Source organism: Wyeomyia smithii, chromosome 3, assembly GCF_029784165.1.
Source record: "Wyeomyia smithii strain HCP4-BCI-WySm-NY-G18 chromosome 3, ASM2978416v1, whole genome shotgun sequence".
Lineage (NCBI taxonomy): Eukaryota > Metazoa > Arthropoda > Insecta > Diptera > Culicidae > Wyeomyia > Wyeomyia smithii.
The window spans coordinates 175,733,424-175,752,125 of NC_073696.1; the positions used below are offsets into that span (position 1 = coordinate 175,733,424).

The 18,702-nt window shown below is 40.8% G+C and overlaps 1 protein-coding gene across 4 annotated transcripts in view; it reads left to right on the top strand.

Annotated features, from left to right (window-relative positions):
- Nucleotides 1-1,424: 1,424 nt before the first annotated feature.
- The window catches only part of LOC129732643 (protein slit), a 393,864-nt gene continuing 376,586 nt past the window's right edge, over nt 1,425-18,702 (top strand). For all 4 annotated transcript variants that reach the window (XM_055693692.1, XM_055693693.1, XM_055693694.1 and 1 more), the window contains exon 1: nt 1,425-2,422. The gene's annotated coding sequence lies outside the window, so the exon portion shown is untranslated. The remainder of the gene's footprint in view (nt 2,423-18,702) is intronic.

Below are 18,702 nucleotides of genomic sequence, written 5' to 3' on the forward strand. Positions count from 1 at the left end.
AAAGGGCTCTTATTTTGTCAACATTGATAACGTAGAAGTCCAAGCACAATGTCCAAAAATCAATGTCCGATACATTTTTTCAAGAATTTTCCTCAAGTTATGGCAGTTTACGGCTGAAAAAGCCTTACTGTGGCAATCAATAATGGGGAATACAATTTCAAATGCTACTTGCTTGTTATTGGAGATCTACGTCACAACCCAAAAGCACGTGGTTTTTGCCCATTTTTCACTATTAATACAGGCATGAGTCTTCTTTTTCCTCACTTAGGTATACCTAATTAAGAGCTACGATCCTACTGACACTAACAGTCTCTCCCGAGACGAGACTCGAAGCTACGACGACTGTCTTGTTAGGCCAGCATCGTACCTCGAGACCAACTGGAAAGTTACATTCAGTATTAAAATTTGAATTGTAGCGTAGCGTAAGCACGATATATTTTGTAGATTGCAGACTGTTGACTATCACTTCCACTCAGATTGCTTAAGGAACAGTGTTTGGGAGTAATATTTGAATCTTCATGTTACCACAATATATCTATCTAATGGTAGCAGTGGTCATAAGATCCTACCGGAACATTTGAATCAATCTAAGCTGAAGTAGGCCTGACAGTCATCATTGCTGGTCACGCCCTTCTTTTTCGTAGATTGGGAATATTAGAAAGGCTATTGATGATGCAATATTATTAGGTACAATACGTACCTAATAGTACTACGGAATTGGCGGATATTGAAGGATTAGATAGGATTCGCATAAATCAAGCGATTGTTGAGTATATTTAGTGTAATCCAAGTTGCACCACGAGGAGGCGGACTCTTGCAACCATAAGTATAAAAATTAGAATTATATCGAATTTAATTTATTTTCGTCTGAAATGCATTCGAAAAGAAACACGAGTTAATTGATTCATTTTGTCACTCAGTCTACAAAAAAAAATACAAATGCTTATGCAAACAACGTCTAATTTTGATTGGCATCCAGATGTCTTTTTGCTACCCTATTCGGCACCTTAACAGTTACCCATTAGCTGGAATGAACGTTGTTTATGTTCATTCCTAATTTCCCATATCCGCAGCTCGCCGTGCGCCGGCACGCATCCACATAAATATGAGAACTTGCGACTGTGTTCGTGAAGGCGTCGTTCAGTTACCGAACATAATCCTCGGTATGCTTGAGTTAGGTCCATTTTTCGAGCGTTCCAAACCAAACCTATGCTCTGTGTTTGTATCTATGCAAGCCGCCATAACAAAACTCCACCGTGTTTTTATCAATTATGTTTTGCTCAGCTTTTCTCCTGTCGTGTCGCCGTCGGTCGTACCGACCTGCTGCTGTTCGGGATGCGGTTGTTCGGCTACTTACTGCATTCGGCTCAGTTCCAAACGAACGAGGATCTATACTTTCACTCGGCCAGTTCAGTTGAGTTCTGTCTTCCGCGTCGGGTGGATGTTAGCAGTTTTGTGGTCGGCTCTTACAGCTCAGGTTCATCTTTATTTGATTTCCTGTTGAAGAGGAGTGAGAAAATTATATCCTGATGGATATTGTTGTGCGTTGACATCGTGCATTCCAACGATGTAGAGTGGAATGAGTTTGATTGGGGTTTGTGTCTGTTTGAAACTCCGCGGGGAAAGTGTTTGTTGTAGGAGTTGAAGCAAATTTTCAATTATTTTGGTTGAATTCAACGTGGTGATAATTATAATTGTCCAGTTGGTTAAAGATTCAATACAAGTGGAAACAGAAGAAATAGGTTTTTGGCGCGTTTGCGCGCAGTCCTCTACCATTCCGCCATTGGACGTACCGTGAATGGTTGGTTGTGATCGATAGCAGCGCCCACCGCCGGAAGGAGAGTGGCGAAAAGTTGGATGAAAAGCGTGTCATGTACACAAAGCAGTACTTGCTGGGTTAAGAAGAACGGATGCATTGCCCTTTCATCGGCACTGTGGATCAAGAAGCAACTGAAGAAACGTAATATACCGGTTCAAGCAGAAATCCTTTTTAGGAAATGCGGTGGTATGAAGTTATGCTGAAAAGGAGAGTGCTTGCTGTAAGCGAGGAAGAGTTGAATGAAAAATAAGTCCACGGAGAAATGGCTAAACGTGTGTAGTGTAACATAACAGAAAAGAAAGCACTGCATGAAATATTAACGAAGCTCGAGAATAGAAGAGCAGAGTGGAAGTAGGCAAATTAAAGCCTTACTGGAGTTTGTTGTGTTTTTGAAGCCAAAAAGGAGACGGTTGTCGATACGCTACATTAGAAGCAGTATTTACTCATACTACTGCAGAGTAACGACCTTTAACAGTTGAACAAGGAATACTTTTGTACGCTGGAGGTATTCCCGTTGAAAGTGTGTTCATTCTTATGCTGCGATAAGAGTGAATGTTATAAATAATCTATTGAGGGACTTGAGGTGGATTATTTCTTGCATAGGTAAGTTTCGCTGATGTAGATTTTTGTAAAGGCAGTTCAGAGAGTTTCTGCGATTCATAGTATTGTGTTATTATCATGGTGTGTTAAATAGATGATCGATTTTTAGCAAATTGAAAATAATTTACGAGAGCTGCAAATTTGTTAAAATAGCGGACTGATTAACAGTAATCACGCTTATTAATTTTGTAACTAATCAGTTAGCTGCGCATAACATTTCAAGTATAGAACTCTTTTGCATTATTATATAGTCATACCTCGATATAAGGCAACCTCGATATAACGTAACTCGATATAACGTAACTTTTACCTCCATATAACGTAACATTTTAAAATGTATTGAAATTGGAAATAAATCATACAGCAACTGTTTTTGGGCTATAAATTGCTTCAAAAAAATTTTTGTAGTAAATTTTTAAACCAATGAAAACAATGCGAAAATTGTCCAAAATGTGCATAAGGAAGGTTTAAGAATACTAATAGGGGAAAAGAAATAGGTTTTCACGCATCCTTCAGTAACAATTGACAGTCTTGCGTCAATTAAAAAAACTTTTGTTTCCTGCTTGTTGAAATTTTCTCTAAATGGGCATGAGAAAGGTTTAAATTACCGATAGGTGATGGGAAATAGGTTTCGTGCATCTGTGAGTAACCACCAACAGTCTTGTATCGGTTAAAAACAATTTTTTTGCTTGTTGAAAATTGTCCTAAATGGGCCTAAGAATGGTTTAAAAATACTGATAGGTGATGGGAAATAGCTTTTCACGTATCTCTGAGTGACCTCTTGTATCAATTGAAAAATTTATTTTTGTTTTGCTGCTGAAAATATTTCTAAATGGGCATAAGAAAAATTTAAAAATACTGATAGGTTATGGAAAATAGGATTTCGCACATTTTTGAGTTTTTTTTTTTTTTTTTTTTTTTTTGTTAGGGAATTAGAATTACGTTGTCCATTGATGTGAACTTTTGTAATATATATCCCAGTCAATTGCTACACGTGTCCCCTTGCAAAATACAATGACCACTATTGTTGAGTGATCAGGTACCTGCACCGACACGCTCCCAGTCAGGTGAAATATGGTTTATGAAGCCAATCACCTTCCCAGGATTCAAAGACCAAATCTCTTTGGGCTGTAAACAGCCACTGTCAAGAAACCTTGATCTGCGTTTAAATAATGCACCACAACTGCACAGCAGATGTTCCGATGTCTCGCTTTCCATATTACAAAAGCGAAAGATAACATCCTGAACCCGACCAATGTTCTTTAAATGATATCTACTCGGACAGTGCACCGTTACTAGGCCGACGTATGTACAAAGAGCTCTTTTGTTGAGCTCTAGGTGCTTTTTCGAATGATTCTCGTTTGGTGTGATAAATCTTTTAGATTGGGAACACTTTTTGACATCAAACCAATTGGTTATCACCTTTTGTTCCTCCCAGCGTTTAAGCTCCATTTTCACTGCACAGTTTGATATACCGCAGAAAGGTTCTGGGCCGATAAACTGTGAGTTAGATCCTTGTTTTGCAAGTTCGTCTGCCTTTTCATTCCCACCAATGCCACAATGTCCTGGAACCCAATACAAATTTACTGAGTTTGTTTGACATAGCTGTCGCAATGTTAGAATACATTCCCAGACAATCTTGGATGTACATTTATAAGCATCAAGTGCTTTCAGTGCTGCTTGACTGTCAGAGAAAATACAAATATTTTCATGTGTGTATTTCCTAGTCAGACATTCATTCGCACATTCAAGGATTGCAAAAATCTCTGCTTGAAACACTGTTGGCCAGTGTCCCACTGCCACTGAAATATTAATTCCAGGGCCGAAGATTCCTGCACCAGTTTTGGTACCTATTTTTGAGCCATCTGTGAAAAATATCGTTGAACCGGGACGGACATCAGGAACTCCGACTTCCCAGTTTGCACGCGACGTTTCACATACCTTGTAGGGAATATCATGGTTATCCTGAGGTGCCATCCAGTCTCCATTCATACTCATCACTGGCCCTCTTTTGAAAAAGTCCAGTATTGTCAGGTGACCCACAAGATCACCTGACAAGATAGTTTTTGTTCTTTTTAGCTTCAAGGCACTCTTTTCTGCTTCTAGCTGCACGTATTCGTACAACGGCAGCAGATGAGAATTGCATCAAGAGCTTTTGACGGGGTGCTTTTCATTGCTCCTGTTATAGCAATGCACGCAAGTCGTTGAACTTTATCTAGCTTTGTTCTAGCGGTGGACTTTTTGGTTTTTGGCCACCACACTAACGCAGCGTAGGTCAGTTTTGGACGTATAATAGATGTGAATATCCACATCACCATTTTCGGTCTCAAGCCCCACTTTCTCCCAACGGTTTTGGAGCACAACCATAATGCACTGACCGCCCTGTTGATTGCATAGTCAAGATGTGCATTCCAGTTTAGCTTGGCATCAAGGATAACTCCTAAGTATTTAACCTGTTCACTGAATGGAATTTCTACTCCTCCAAGCTTGAGAGTTTTTAGATTGAATTTCCTCTTTCTAATGAAAGGTACGATTACAGCTTTTGTCGGATTAATGCTGAGACCCTCCTTTATACACCAAGACTGGGTATACTCCAGAGCCTCCTGCATTCTTTCCGAAACTATGTTGTCAAACTTTCCTCTTACCAAGATGACTATGTCATCTGCAAAGCCCACAACTTTGAAACCTTTTTCTTCTAAGCTTTTGAGAAGATCGTCCACCACCAAAGACCACATAAGTGGCGAAAGAACACCTCCTTGCGGACATCCTTTCGTTGCCCTTACCGTAATAGACGAACCTCCCAACTCAGAAGTGATTTCTCTTTTTGCAAGCATGGTATGAATCCAGTTAACAATGCTCGTGTGAAATTCTTTATTCTTCATTGCACTAGACATTGAAGAATAGGACGCATTATCAAAAGCACCTTCAATATCCAAGAAAGAGCACAGAGCAATTTCTTTAGCTGAAAGTGACTTTTCAATTTTCATGACCAGCGTATGAAGCGCTGTTATAGTGGATTTTCCAGTTTGATAGGCAAACTGGAACTTTGAAAGCGGTTTTGTTTGCATGTAAGATGTATGAATGAAATCATTCAGCACTATTTCCATTGTCTTCAACAAAACCGAAGAAAGACTAATGGGTCTGAATGATTTAGGATGCGTCTTATCACGCTTCCCAGTTTTAGGTATAAAGATTACTCTTACTACCCTCCATTTTGATGGAATATTTTTGAGTAACCATTAACATTCTTGCATAAATTTAAAAAAAAAATGTTTTTTGCTTCGATATAACGGAACTCGATATAACGTAACGAAAATAAAAATAAAGTTGCCTTTCATCGAGGTATGACTGTAGTGATTTTTACTACAAAAAGCCATTTTGGATACAGTAATAGGGCAAAATGTAATTTTTCGAAAACGCAGTTTAAAAATTGAAATAGATTAAATAATAAAATTTCTTAACAGATTTTAGATATATGTTTTGAAACGTCCATGTTTTTGTATACATGATGTTTCTAGTTCGAAAAATGTAAAAAACATACAAAAACATTAACTTGCTCAAAAACCACAAATATAATATGTGGTTATGAAAGTCAACAAGAAACCCACCACGATAAGAAAATATTAGGTAAAGCTTCATTTAGGGTTTTTAGAAAAAAAAGGTAAATCTGATGTTTTTGATTTTTTATTTTTTATCTGATATATTTCGATTTTTGGTTATTTTGATAATTTTGATTCCTACAAGTGGGACAATATGTTTGAAAATTTTGAATATTACTTAGAAAAGTGCAAATTTTAGGTCGTTATTCGCATTTTTACGAATGATTGTAAAAATTCGCATTTTGACGAATGATTGTAAAAATTTTGCGACTAAAAAAAATATATTAGAACACAGTTATACCTCGATGTATGGCAACCTCGATATAAGGCAACCTCGATGTAATGTATCTCGATATAACGTAACTTTCACCTCAACAGAACGTAACTTTTTTGAATATCTTAAAATTAAAGAACGACATTTATTTTTGGGGTGTACAATGTTCCGAATAAATGTTTTTAGTTAGTTTTAAAACCAAAAAGTACCGTTAAAGGGGGTAAAATTGACATTTGTTTTTTGTCAATGTTTGTCTACGTAAATTGTCTTAAAGGGGCATAAGACAGGTTTATATATACTACCAGGTGAAGGAAAATGAGTTTTTGCGCACCTTTGAGTAACCATCAAGAATTTTGCATCGTTGAAAAACTATTTTTTTCGTGCTTCGATAAAACGTAACGAAAACAAAAGTTGCCTCATATCGACTACCTTAGAAAACAGTTCAAAATCACGAAAAATGTGTTTTCAGTTTTTTGAAAAGTTTATGTACAGAAACACCAGTACCTAACCCATGAACTAGTAGTGAAATTTGTGTTTCATTTGTGTGGGAGCTCTTCGTCACAGAGGGGTGTTGAACCACTATTTCTTGCTCTCAAAAATTGCCGCATGTCAAATTTGGTTCTATTTGCTTGCTTAGTTCTCGAGTTATGCAGAAGTTTGTGTTATGTTCGTATGGGAGCCCTCCCCTCAAAAAGAGGTAGGGGTCTCGTACTATCTTAATCACCTTTTCCGGCCCCAAAAACTCTTACATACAAATTTTCACGCCGATCGGCTCAGTAGTTTCCTCATCTATAAGGATCAGGCAGACAGACAAAACTGCTTTTTATAGGATTAGATTGCTTGTAGTCATTTAAATGACTAATTTTACGTATTATTGGTTTAACATCTTCAGTCGCAAAAAGTAATAATGAAAATTTTCCCGATTTTTTCATTTTCTCTATTTCATCACCCCAAATAGCATCAGGGGGGTGAAAAAAATCGGGTGATCACTGTACTTGAAATTATAAGAATAGTCTTGGGAAAAAACCAGCAGAGAGAACCAGCAATTATTTCTTAAAGCTTAAATTTCTACTATACTAATGAAGCTTAATAATTCCAATGGCCATTCCAAATTATTAAACTTATATTTATCATCGTTTCAAAAGTATCTGTTTTAGAGAAATTTCGAAATTTTAGTTTTCGTTCAATTATTTCCAAAAGTACATCCTATCCTTAAGTTATTCGTGATTGTCCAGCTACAACCACAGATTGATGAAAATATGTGATCAATACCGCATAATTTACTCTGTGGCAGAAGGACCAAAATAGGAGTGAAATGGATAACCTGACTCAAATGGCAAACCTTTCCTTTTATTTTATTAACATGTATTCGATTTGCATTGTCTGTATCAATCTCCCAGATGGTCTCGAGGTACGATGCTGGCCCAACAAGCCAGTCGTCGTAGGTTCGAGTCTCGGCTCGCGAGAGACTGGTAGCAGGATTGTAGCGCTAGCCCCGCAATTGTCCTGTACACTAAACAGCCGGCTGCGAAGTCTGTGTATAAATAAACAGAAGGTCAAGTTCTGAATCGGAATGTAGCACCAAGGCTTTGCTCTGAAGTGGATAGGTTTACAGAATTATGTTTTTTTCTTTTTGATTTCAACATACTTCATTAATCTAATCATTTGTTTACTTCTGGGGGTAATTTATGTCCTAATTCCACACCGAAATGAGCCAATTCTCAAATATTTTCAAAAAAAACACTCAAATATGATATATGTGAACAATGGATGTAGATCTGTGCGCCGATTATATCATCGGCGGCAAAGGCGTAGTAAATATTTTGCTTCGACGAATACCGACGACGTGACGTCATTACTTTCAATCGGCGGCGGCGGTGTGTAAAAAATGCTTCAATTTTTCGATATAATGTCCACTTAGAGTCCTTCAAAAGTGGCGAATGGAACATGAAAAAGTGACTATTGTTTGATAAAAAATAGAATCCTTTAAAATTTAGAAGCCAGTTTTGTAGTGCTGCGCGTCAAATCTTTTAGAATAGTCGTCTTTTAAATTCCAGCTCTACCTCTACATTTTCAACCGAGGAGACAGGAAATAGCCGACTGGGGTTAAACCTGATGAATACGGAGGTTGGGTATCGTAACCAAAATGAGCGAAAGCGTTCTCTTGGTGAAAAAGCACTTTTTTCTTCATCATATGCGGCCATTTGCTTTAACGCACAATCGATCCAATAGTGTGCAATAATATTGCTTATGGATTGTTTCACCACGCTCAAGGTATATGACGAATATTATGCTTCGTGAATCATAAAAATACTAGCCAACATTTTACCGATTGATTGTAAGGTTTTTGTGCGCTCGGACGATTCTTACCAGGTACCTGCTGACTGCCAATCAGACTCAGGAATGTAGTGATTGATCCATGTTTCTCCCATGTCATAAATCGCCGCAACAATTTCTTTTTACTATGCCAGACTTTCAGTCGAAAGTCTGATGCGTTGGTCTTTTTGATCAATTGTTGAGAAACGCGGCATCCATTGCACGCACAGTGTCTTCTCGTGTAAATATCATGAATGATATGACCAGCGCTTCCTTTGGAGTGCCTCAGGTCCTAAGGGAACATCAATAAATAACGTAGCTTTTTTAGGTTCTTTGAACCCCCACTTTATTAATTCTTGACTAATTTTGGATCTTGACCCGTTACAAGATTGGAAAATTTATCTATTCTAAGCGTTCGGAATTTAAAGACCTCTTGGTCTTCAGATGGTTCCCGTTAATCCGGATTTCCGGGGCCATGTTAAAAATCGTAAATCTGCTCCGGAAAGGCCATTTGGTGTGCCAATGAAAATCAACTCCTTTAGCGGTTTCATGAGTCTTGATACCAACGTTGTTCGGTTTCATTGACAGTTGTACTAATTTGTCTCACCGAAACATGGTCCCGAAATCCGATTTTACAGGTACCAGAGGAGGTCCCAGGTTCCTATCGGTCCCGAATGCTGAAGATACACAAATTTTCAATGTTTTGAAGGGTTTCAAAACCAGTCAAGAATTGAAGAAGTTAGAAGCATTTCTTATGGGTGGGTACTCTGGTAGAAAAGTTTAGAGCTACTTCTTTCGACTGCCTCTCTCCTCCTGCTCATCAAAACAGTCTGATGATTGAAAATGGCTTATTCCCACCAGTTAGGAGCATTCTATGAGTTTTAGCGGGATGAAATGAGGTTAACCTTGTTTTTGTCGATATTCTATTCAAGATTGGTACAATCGGGCAACCCCGAAGATTTTTAATTGGCAACTCCATCTCCTAATTAAAGGATCTGGGAATTCTCCTTGATTCCAAACTTACCTTCAAGCAACATATATCGTTCACTGATCATTCAAAGCCTCTAGGCAACTGGAAGCGATTTGTCGCTTGACGCAGGACTTTAGAAATATTTAATGTTTAACGGCACTTTACTGCTTGCTTGTTCGGTCTTTGCTAGAATTTAGCTCTACTGTCTGGATTCCTCACTACAACAACGCAATTCATCGCATCGAAAGCTTCCAGCGCCGGTTTGTGCGTTACGCACTTAGAATGCTCCCCTGGCGTCAGCCCATGCGCAATACCCGATATGAGGACCGCTGCCAGCTTCTCCAGCTCGATACTCTGCAGCTTTGCCGAGAAACAGCACGCGCCATGGTCGGACGTTTTGACATTCCGGATCGATTGCCCAGCCATTCTCCGCTTGATCAACCTAAACGCGCCATCTAGAAACCTGCGGAGGTCATCTGCGCTGCAACGTCCTTTCCGCCGCACTAACTACAGTACTAACGGTGCCATCACTGGTATTCAGCGAGCTTTCAACCGAGTTTCATCGGCCTTCGATTTTCATCTATCGCACTGAGTTTTACGTTCCAAATTTATTTCTCTGTTTCGTAGGGTTTTATATTTATAGCAATTAGGACTAGTTATTCATTTTTGTTCGTAGTTGAAAATTAATGTTCGCGCAGCGAACAGGTTTTGAGCATCTCACACCGATTTACATCATCGCTGCAGGACAATGCTCTCTTCATTCACTACGCCAACGTATAATTTTTTTTTTTTTTCTTCACATAACATTTATTTGACACGGCACAAATACAATTTAATGTTTAACGGCGCCAATTATATCTGATGACTTAAAAACTAAAGCAAATTTTTTATCCTCGCTGCCGACTACGAGCTGAAATTAAGTCTAACTTAAAACTAGCATGGGATTTCCAATCAGTGTTTTGTTGTTCAATGGTCGTCTGATAATCGTCGAATGGCATGTATGGATTCGTTCTGCTGAGCCACGATGTCGTGAGTTGGGACAGAGGCTCGTAGTCCTTGGGTCCTGGTTCTATTGTGCGGGGTCTGGTTGCTGGTTTTGTGCCTAAGGTTCAAACGTGTTCTTGTCGTTTTGTTGGGTGTAGACGGAGGGGAACGGGACTAGACTGGGGCGTGGATGGATTTCAGGAAAACGTATATAAGGGACATGTAGGATAGGTCACGGCTCGCCAAGACATCACGAACAGGAACAGCCGGCTGTCTACCCTCGGCCTGCAGGGAAGCTATTAATTTAGACCTGGCGTCACGGTGTACAGGGCATGACCAAACCACATGCTCTATGTCGTGATAACCTTCACCACAGGCACAGATACCACTTTCCCCGAGCCCAACACGACGGAGGAGCGCGTCAAATCTATAGTGATTGGACATAAGCCGGGACATCACGCAAATGAAATCCCGACCTACATCCAACCCCTTGAACCACGGGTTCGTCGATACTTTTGGGATTATGGAATGTAACCACCTTCCCAATTCCCCTCTGGTCCAAGCATTTTGCCAACTGATGATCGTATTCTGACGTACAAGTGCGAAAAATTCATTAAAGGCAATTGGTCTTTCATAAATATCACCGTTTGTTGCGCCCACCTTAGCCAAAGAGTCCGCTTTCTCATTACCCGGTATCGAGCAGTGAGAAGGGACCCACGCTAAGGTAATCTGAGTAGATTTTTCGGATAAAGCACTCAGATGTTCCCGTATTTTCCCCAGGAAATACGGAGAGTGCTTAACATCTTTCATCGATCGGAGAGCCTCAATGGAACTGAGACTGTCCGTAAAGATGAAATAATGGTCCGTGGGCATTTTTTCGATAATCCCTAGGGTGTACTGAATTGCAGCTAATTCTGCGACGTAAACAGAAGCAGGATTATCGAGCTTATGGGAGACGGTTAAATTGTTATTGAAGATACCGAAGCCAGTGGACCCATCAAGAAGTGATCCGTCAGTGTAGTACATATTGTCGCAGTTGATGTTTCGATATTTATTGGAAAAAATTTTAGGGATCTGCTGCACGCGTAAATGATCCGGGATTCCACGAGTTTCTTCTATCATGGATGTATCGAAAAACACAGTAGAATCAGAAGTATTTGATAAGTCGACACGATTTGGAATATTCGAAGAAGGGTTAATATTTTGGGACATGTGATTGAAATACAATGTCATAAAACGGGTTTGAGAATTAAGTTCGATTAACCTTTCAAAATTTTCAATCACGGGACGGTTCAAGACCTCACATTTGATTAGAATACGAGAAGACAGGCTCCAGAAGCGGTTTTTCAATGGTAGTACTCCAGCTAAAACCTCCAAACTCATCGTATGGGTCGACTGCATGCAACCTAAGGCGATACGCAAACAACGATATTGTATTCGCTCCAGTTTGATCAAATGTGTGTTTGCTGCGGAGCGGAAGCAGAAACACCCGTATTCAATAACAGACAATATCGTTGTTTGGTAAAGCCTTATAAGGTCTCCTGGATGGGCTCCCCACCATTGTCCGGTTATTGTACGAAGAAAATTCACTCTTTGTTGACATTTTTTCATCAGATACCTCACGTGACAACCCCAGGTGCCTTTAGAGTCGAACCAGACACCAAGATATTTGTGTACCAAAACCTGAGAAATCGTTTTACCCATTAATTGTGTTTGAAGCTGAGCAGGTTCATGCTTCCTAGAAAAAACTACTATCTCAGTCTTCTCCGGAGAGAATTCGATACCTAGCTGTAAAGCCCAAGCAGACAAATTGTCCAAGGTATCTTGCAATGGTCCTTGCAAATCGGCAGCTTTGGCTCCTGTAACAGAGATTACACTGTCGTCTGCAAGTTGTCTTATCGTGCATGAATTTGCCAGACATTCGTCGATGTCATTTACATAAAAGTTGTAAAGAAGGGGGCTTAAACATGAGCCCTGGGGAAGACCCATGTAGCTAATGCGAAAAGTTGCCAAATCGCCATGCGTAAAATGCATGTGCTTTTCGGACAACAAATTGTGCAAAAAATTGTTCAAAATTGGAGAAAATCCTTGTCGGTGAAGTTTACCCGAAAGAATGTCAATAGAAACGGAATCAAAAGCCCCCTTAATGTCCAAGAACGCAGACGCCATTTGTTCTTTACGAGCATACGCCAGCTGAATATCTGTTGAAAGCAACGCAAGACAATCATTCGTCCCTTTGGCACGGCGGAAGCCAAATTGAGTTTCTGATAGTAGACCATTTGATTCGACCCAGTGATCTAAACGACGGAGTATCATTTTTTCCATCAATTTCCGGATACAGGATAGCATTGCAATCGGCCTATAAGAGTCGTGATTAGAAGCTGGTTTCCCTGGTTTTTGGATGGCGATCACCTTCACTTGCCTCCAATCCTGCGGTACAATGTTTTGCTCCAGGAACTTATTGAACAAGTTCAACAAGCGCCTCTTGGCATTGCCGGGTAGATTCTTCAACAAGTTGAATTTGATTCTATCTAATCCAGGCGCGTTATTGTTACAGGACAGGAGGGCAACTGAAAGTTCTGCCATCGTAAAAGGTGATTCTATCGCGTCGTGGCCCGGAGACGCATCGCGAACAATATTTTGCTCAGGAACAGAGTCCGGACATACTTTCCTGGCAAAATCAAATATCCACCTACTTGAAGACTCCTCGCTTTCGTTGACCGTTACGCGATTCCGCATTCTTCGGGCTGTGTTCCAAAGAGTGCTCATCGATGTCTCCCTCGACGTCTCGTTCACGAACCGACGCCAATATCCACGTTTCTTTGCTTTAGCCAAGCTTTTAAGCTTGGTATCAAGCTCCGAATACCGTAAATAGTCGCCAGGTATACCTCCCGTCTGGTAGGCCTTAAACGCGTCGGATCTTTGCGTGTAGACATCGGAGCACTCTTGGTCCCACCACGGAGTGGGAGGCCGTTCTTTGATCGTTACGCCGGGATATTTCTTCGTTTGGGCTTGCAACGCGGCGTCGAGAATCAAGCCCGCGAGGAGGTTGTATTCTTCAAGTGGTGAATGATGTTGAATCGACTCGACCGCTTTTGAAATCATTTCCTCGTATAACTTCCAATCGACATTTCGTGTGAGGTCATACGGAATGTCAATTGGTCGCATGCGAGTTGACCCGTTAGTAATTGAAATAAGAATTGGCAGATGGTCGCTACCGTGAGGATCGAGGATTACCTTCCATGTGCAATCCAACCGTAGCGACGTCGAACATAAGGATAGATCCAAAGCGCTTGGGCGCGCTGGAGGTTTCGGGATACGTGTCATTTCACCGTTGTTTAAAATAGTCATGTCGAAGTCATCGCAAAGGTTATAGATTAAAGAGGAGCGGTTATCATTGTATGGGGCGCCCCAAGCCACGCCATGAGAGTTGAAGTCTCCCAAAATCAAACGTGGCGAGGGAAGAAGTTCTATTAAATCAAAGAGCAGCCGTTGCCCAACCTGTGCTCTGGGAGGAATATATATTGAGGCAATACAAAGCTCTTTACCTTGTATTGTCATTTGACATGCGACAACTTCGATGCCTGGAATCGAGGGGAGGTTAATACGATACAAAGAATAGCACTTTTTAATCCCTAAAAGTACTCCTCCATATGGGGTGTCTCGATCAAGGCGAATAATATTAAAATCATGGAAGTTGAGATCAATATTTGAAGTAAGCCAAGTTTCACAAAGGGAAAATGCATCGCATTTGTTTTTATTTATCAAAACTTTAAACGAATCAATTTTTGGTAAAATACTTCTACAATTCCACTGTAAGACAGAGATAGAATCCTTCATATACGCAGTTGAATTAGGCATCGAAGGATACAATCGCTGCAAGGAGAGGCCATTGGGCAGTCAACTGCTTCAAAAATGATCTAACTGTTGGGAGGAATGCTGTAAGAAAAATTTTAATTGGATCGGGTACATTGAAAGTTTCAAAAATCCAGTCCACAATGTCAGAAAATTTCACTAATCCAGAGTTTGTTTCATCAACTGGGAGTGTAAAAGGAGCAACTGGGGTTTTAGATGTTCCTGGCAGTGCTGGGAACTCCTTCTGGGACTTTAAATTTGCCAGCCCAGGAGGAGTTTGCTTCGGTTTTTCCGCAGCACTGTTTGGTTTGTTTGTAACTTTCATTTCACTTTGAGAAATCTTAGGACCTTTTCTGGGAAGTTTAGGAGAGGAAATATTTTTCCTCTTTCTAGACTCCCCAGGATTGGCGTAAGATGCTCCCGCTGGTGAATCGTCAGAATCGGTTTCCTCAGAGGGCAACAGATCGAAGGGGTTCGAAGTAACGGGAGAAGTGGTAACGGTCTTCTTCAGCATGTCAGCGTAGGAACGCTTTGAACGCTCTTTGAGAGACCGTTTTATTTTATCCCTGCGCTGCATGTACACCGCACATGTCGAGAGCTCATGCAGATTTTCTCCGCAGTGAATACACTTTTCAGCGTTAACACTGCAAGAATCTTCCGCATGAGACTCCCCACACTTGCCACAACGTGCCTTATTGCAGCAGTAGGCGGCTGTATGGCCTAACTGCTTGCAATTCAGGCAGTTCATGACGCGGGGCACGTAGAGCCTCACAGGGTGACGAACCCGGTGGATCGAGACGTGGCTTGGTAGTGCAGACCCGGCGAACGTAACTCGAAACGAGTCTGACGGAGTGTATACTGTTTTGCCACCGATGATCGATGCTGACCGCAATTGCTTGCAGTCGAGCACCTTTACTTCGGGACACGTTTTGTTCTTAAAGCACCCTTTGGCACTTTGCAGTATACACTCGACGGACAGACTCGAATCGGTTATGACACCGTCGATCTCCACGTCTCGTGCGGGTATGTAAACGCGATACTCGCGTGTGAAGAGCTCAGAGCAAGCTATATCGTTGGCCTCTTTCAGGTTACCGACCACGACACGGAGCTTGTTAGGCCGGACCTTGGAAATTTCGGTCACGCCCTTGTACTCCTTCGTCAGGTCTTTAGAAATCTGCAAGAGGTTCAACTTTTTCGATTTCGGTCCTGCCTTTGGCCGAAAATAAACAGTATAGCTGCCCTGGGCTCCGTCTGGGTAAAGCCTGGGGCGAGGGGGGACTGAAGAATGAACAGGGGAGGGGGTAACAGAAGGGTCAGGGTCAGAGGGGTTCGGGGATGGTGGCGCGGGAGGCGAGGGATCTACATCCATCGCGCTAAGTTTAGCGCACTAGCGCTGACAAGAACACGTACCTTTTTATTTCTCCCTTCCAGTAAGGTTGGTTGTCCGATCGTTCGAAGTAGCAGCCGTTACAGCCAGCAGCACCAATACAGCAGCACCAAACAGCCACCAGCAGCGAGCCAGGTGTGAGATCACACCACACAGCGATACAACTCGCTGACACTGATGGCTTCTTCTTTTTCCTCGTTTGTGTCTCGTCCACTGCTGTAGCACAATCCAGCCAGCAGCCAAATCGGCTTACGCACCAGCTGGCAGTCACGATGCGAAACAGTTGCACAAAGGAACGACCTTGAACCCGGATTTATTTCACTCGACCAGGCAAACAATGCCAACACTTGTTCACACGTCTTTTGTTTTATACTCTATCGGACCGATCACCAAACACGTCCAGTACTGATGCGTGTTCGGCACAGAATGGGGCCAACGTATAATGTCCTTTACGAATAAAGGAACACAGCGAAGGACATTTCCTGACGCTTCTGGTATGTTCTCCTGCTGAAGGGACAACACGTGAGTGACTGCGCTGCAACAGAATCTAATTCATTCTACCGCATGGAGGAAGATGATAGAGGAGACGAGAACTTTCTGCGCCGCTGCTAAATCAGTATAAATACCACGCTTCTGCGCAAGCTTATTCATTGTGTATTTTCATTCCAAAGTGTGTATTTCGAACCCATTGTGTATTCTGAACCGAGAGCGTGTATTTTAAAACCGAAGTGTATTTCCAATCGAGTGTTTGTAATTAAAAGTTAAAATGAATGATCTCAGTGCTTTATCATTAATCCGAAAGTATTTATTTGTGTTCGCTAGAAGTGCGCATTGGACCTTTGTGTGGTGGCTCATTTTCTTGTGTTTAAACAGCATTCGCGCTGTCTCCCGAGCCAGTTATCCTTTCGTGTGTGCGCCGTGTGTGCGATTTCCGCGTCCTTTGCTCGCTTTTTTTTATATAGGGGGGGAGTTTGTAACGATTTATTTATGTACTAAAATATCTATTCAGAATTAGTATTGTGTGTTCTGCCACAAATGGTGACATTTCAACACTATTATATATATTTGTACGCTTTTTAGTATTATTGAATGTTATTAGCTTTCGCAGTTAAGATAATGTAATTGTAGGAAAATTATTAAACCTACTTGTCAAGAAAAAAAAAAGGAATAAAAGGAATAAAACGAAACTTAAAATAAAGTCCTTTGCTTGCTTCGTTCTTAGCTTTGTACTGTGTGACAGTACGGAAGCATCGTGCCTGCTGCGCTGATTATTTAGTTTTCAGTCGGCAGCGACTCTGATAGCGGTTTTTAGAGGCACCGCTCGCCCACCCGCCTCTACGTGTTGACGAAGGCGTCAACAATTAATAAATTCTTTGTTTCAACTTTAGACTCTTCATGTCAAATACTGTATTCGAAAATAAAAGTAACTCATACTCATGGGCTATGATTTCCGATTAGTCTAAAATCAGCAGGCACAATCATTATCGGCGTGCAAAAAATTTTCTCGGCGGCGCACCGACTGGCGGCGGCGGCGGCGGCGTATGTAAAAGAGTCGGCGACGCACAGGTCCAAATAGAAGCAATTAAAAAGTTGATCACTACGAGTTTTATGATTCAAAAAGAGCATTGAAATCAATTTAAAAAGGTTCGCCTTTACGCTACTAAATAAATTAATAAATTATATATTAATTATATTGCATTATCTAAAGACGTTTCATCTTTGAAACCATAAAAAATCAAAAAAAAATATTTTGAAACTCTAAAGATTAGATTGAAAAATTGACTTTTCTTTATCCTAGATTTGAAAAAAGAATAAAATAAAAAAAATTATCTAAGTGTAAATAACCTAAGAGTCGATTTCCAATGGAACTTAAAGAAGCATCGGATAGTAAAATCAAAGGCGGAAAACTAAACATTAGTGAACATAATTTCTGCTGATCGTAAATAGTCTAACTCAAGTCGATCGATAACACACATATTTGTATCTCGTCAAAACTATTATTTATGAACACACAGCTTTTACAGCGAAGTACTTTGATTATTCGCAGACAAAAATACGGTCAAGATTTTTCATAGAACCGGAATAGCATTTATACTGTCATGTTCTGAAATCTAGTTGATATCACATCGCTACCACTTCTCGTGGTACTGTTAAGACGCAAAGCAAAAACATAAAAAACCTGTGTCACTGCATTTTCACCATCCTAAAACCCATGTTTATGATCTTCCCTTTTCCTAAGCTATTTCGGCCGCTCTATGTTACCGTCTTGTGTTAACGACCGTCAGAAAGTGTCCCCATCTTCACATTATCAAACATGAACGCACATTCTGACACTCACATACACCAACATTCATTCTTGCGGCCAACTTGTGGGGAGGTGAAAAGTTAATAATAAAATAATGCCTGTGGTTCAGCTCCTCCGCCGCTCGAACCACCCATAAAAACTTCTTCGTGTCGAACGTGATATCGAGTTGCTTTTCACATTCGTTAGTCTAGCCCTTGCGCACCCCATTATTATCCGTAATTTATATCTATGTTGTTGAAAATCTCATAGGACATAATAAAGGACACCGTTTCTGTGAGCAATGAACGGGGTTCGGCAAACAAAGGAAAGCTCCCTGAACTTTTTCTCATACCCATGCTGACACGATTTTGAGCATTGCCGTCGGGGGCGGGGAAGTGTTACGTTTCTAAAAAACCTCGCCTCCCTGCAGCGCCTTATTTCGGCATTTCTTGCCTAGCCACGAATTCCTTCGTCTCTAGAATGCTATAACCAACGAATAGAACGATAATACTAAATTGAATGAACGGCGCTAGCAAAAATAACCAGAAAAAAAAGATTTTGAGGGCTGCCCTGAATAGAAAGGATGTTGCTGATTTTTACAGCATGTCACTCTC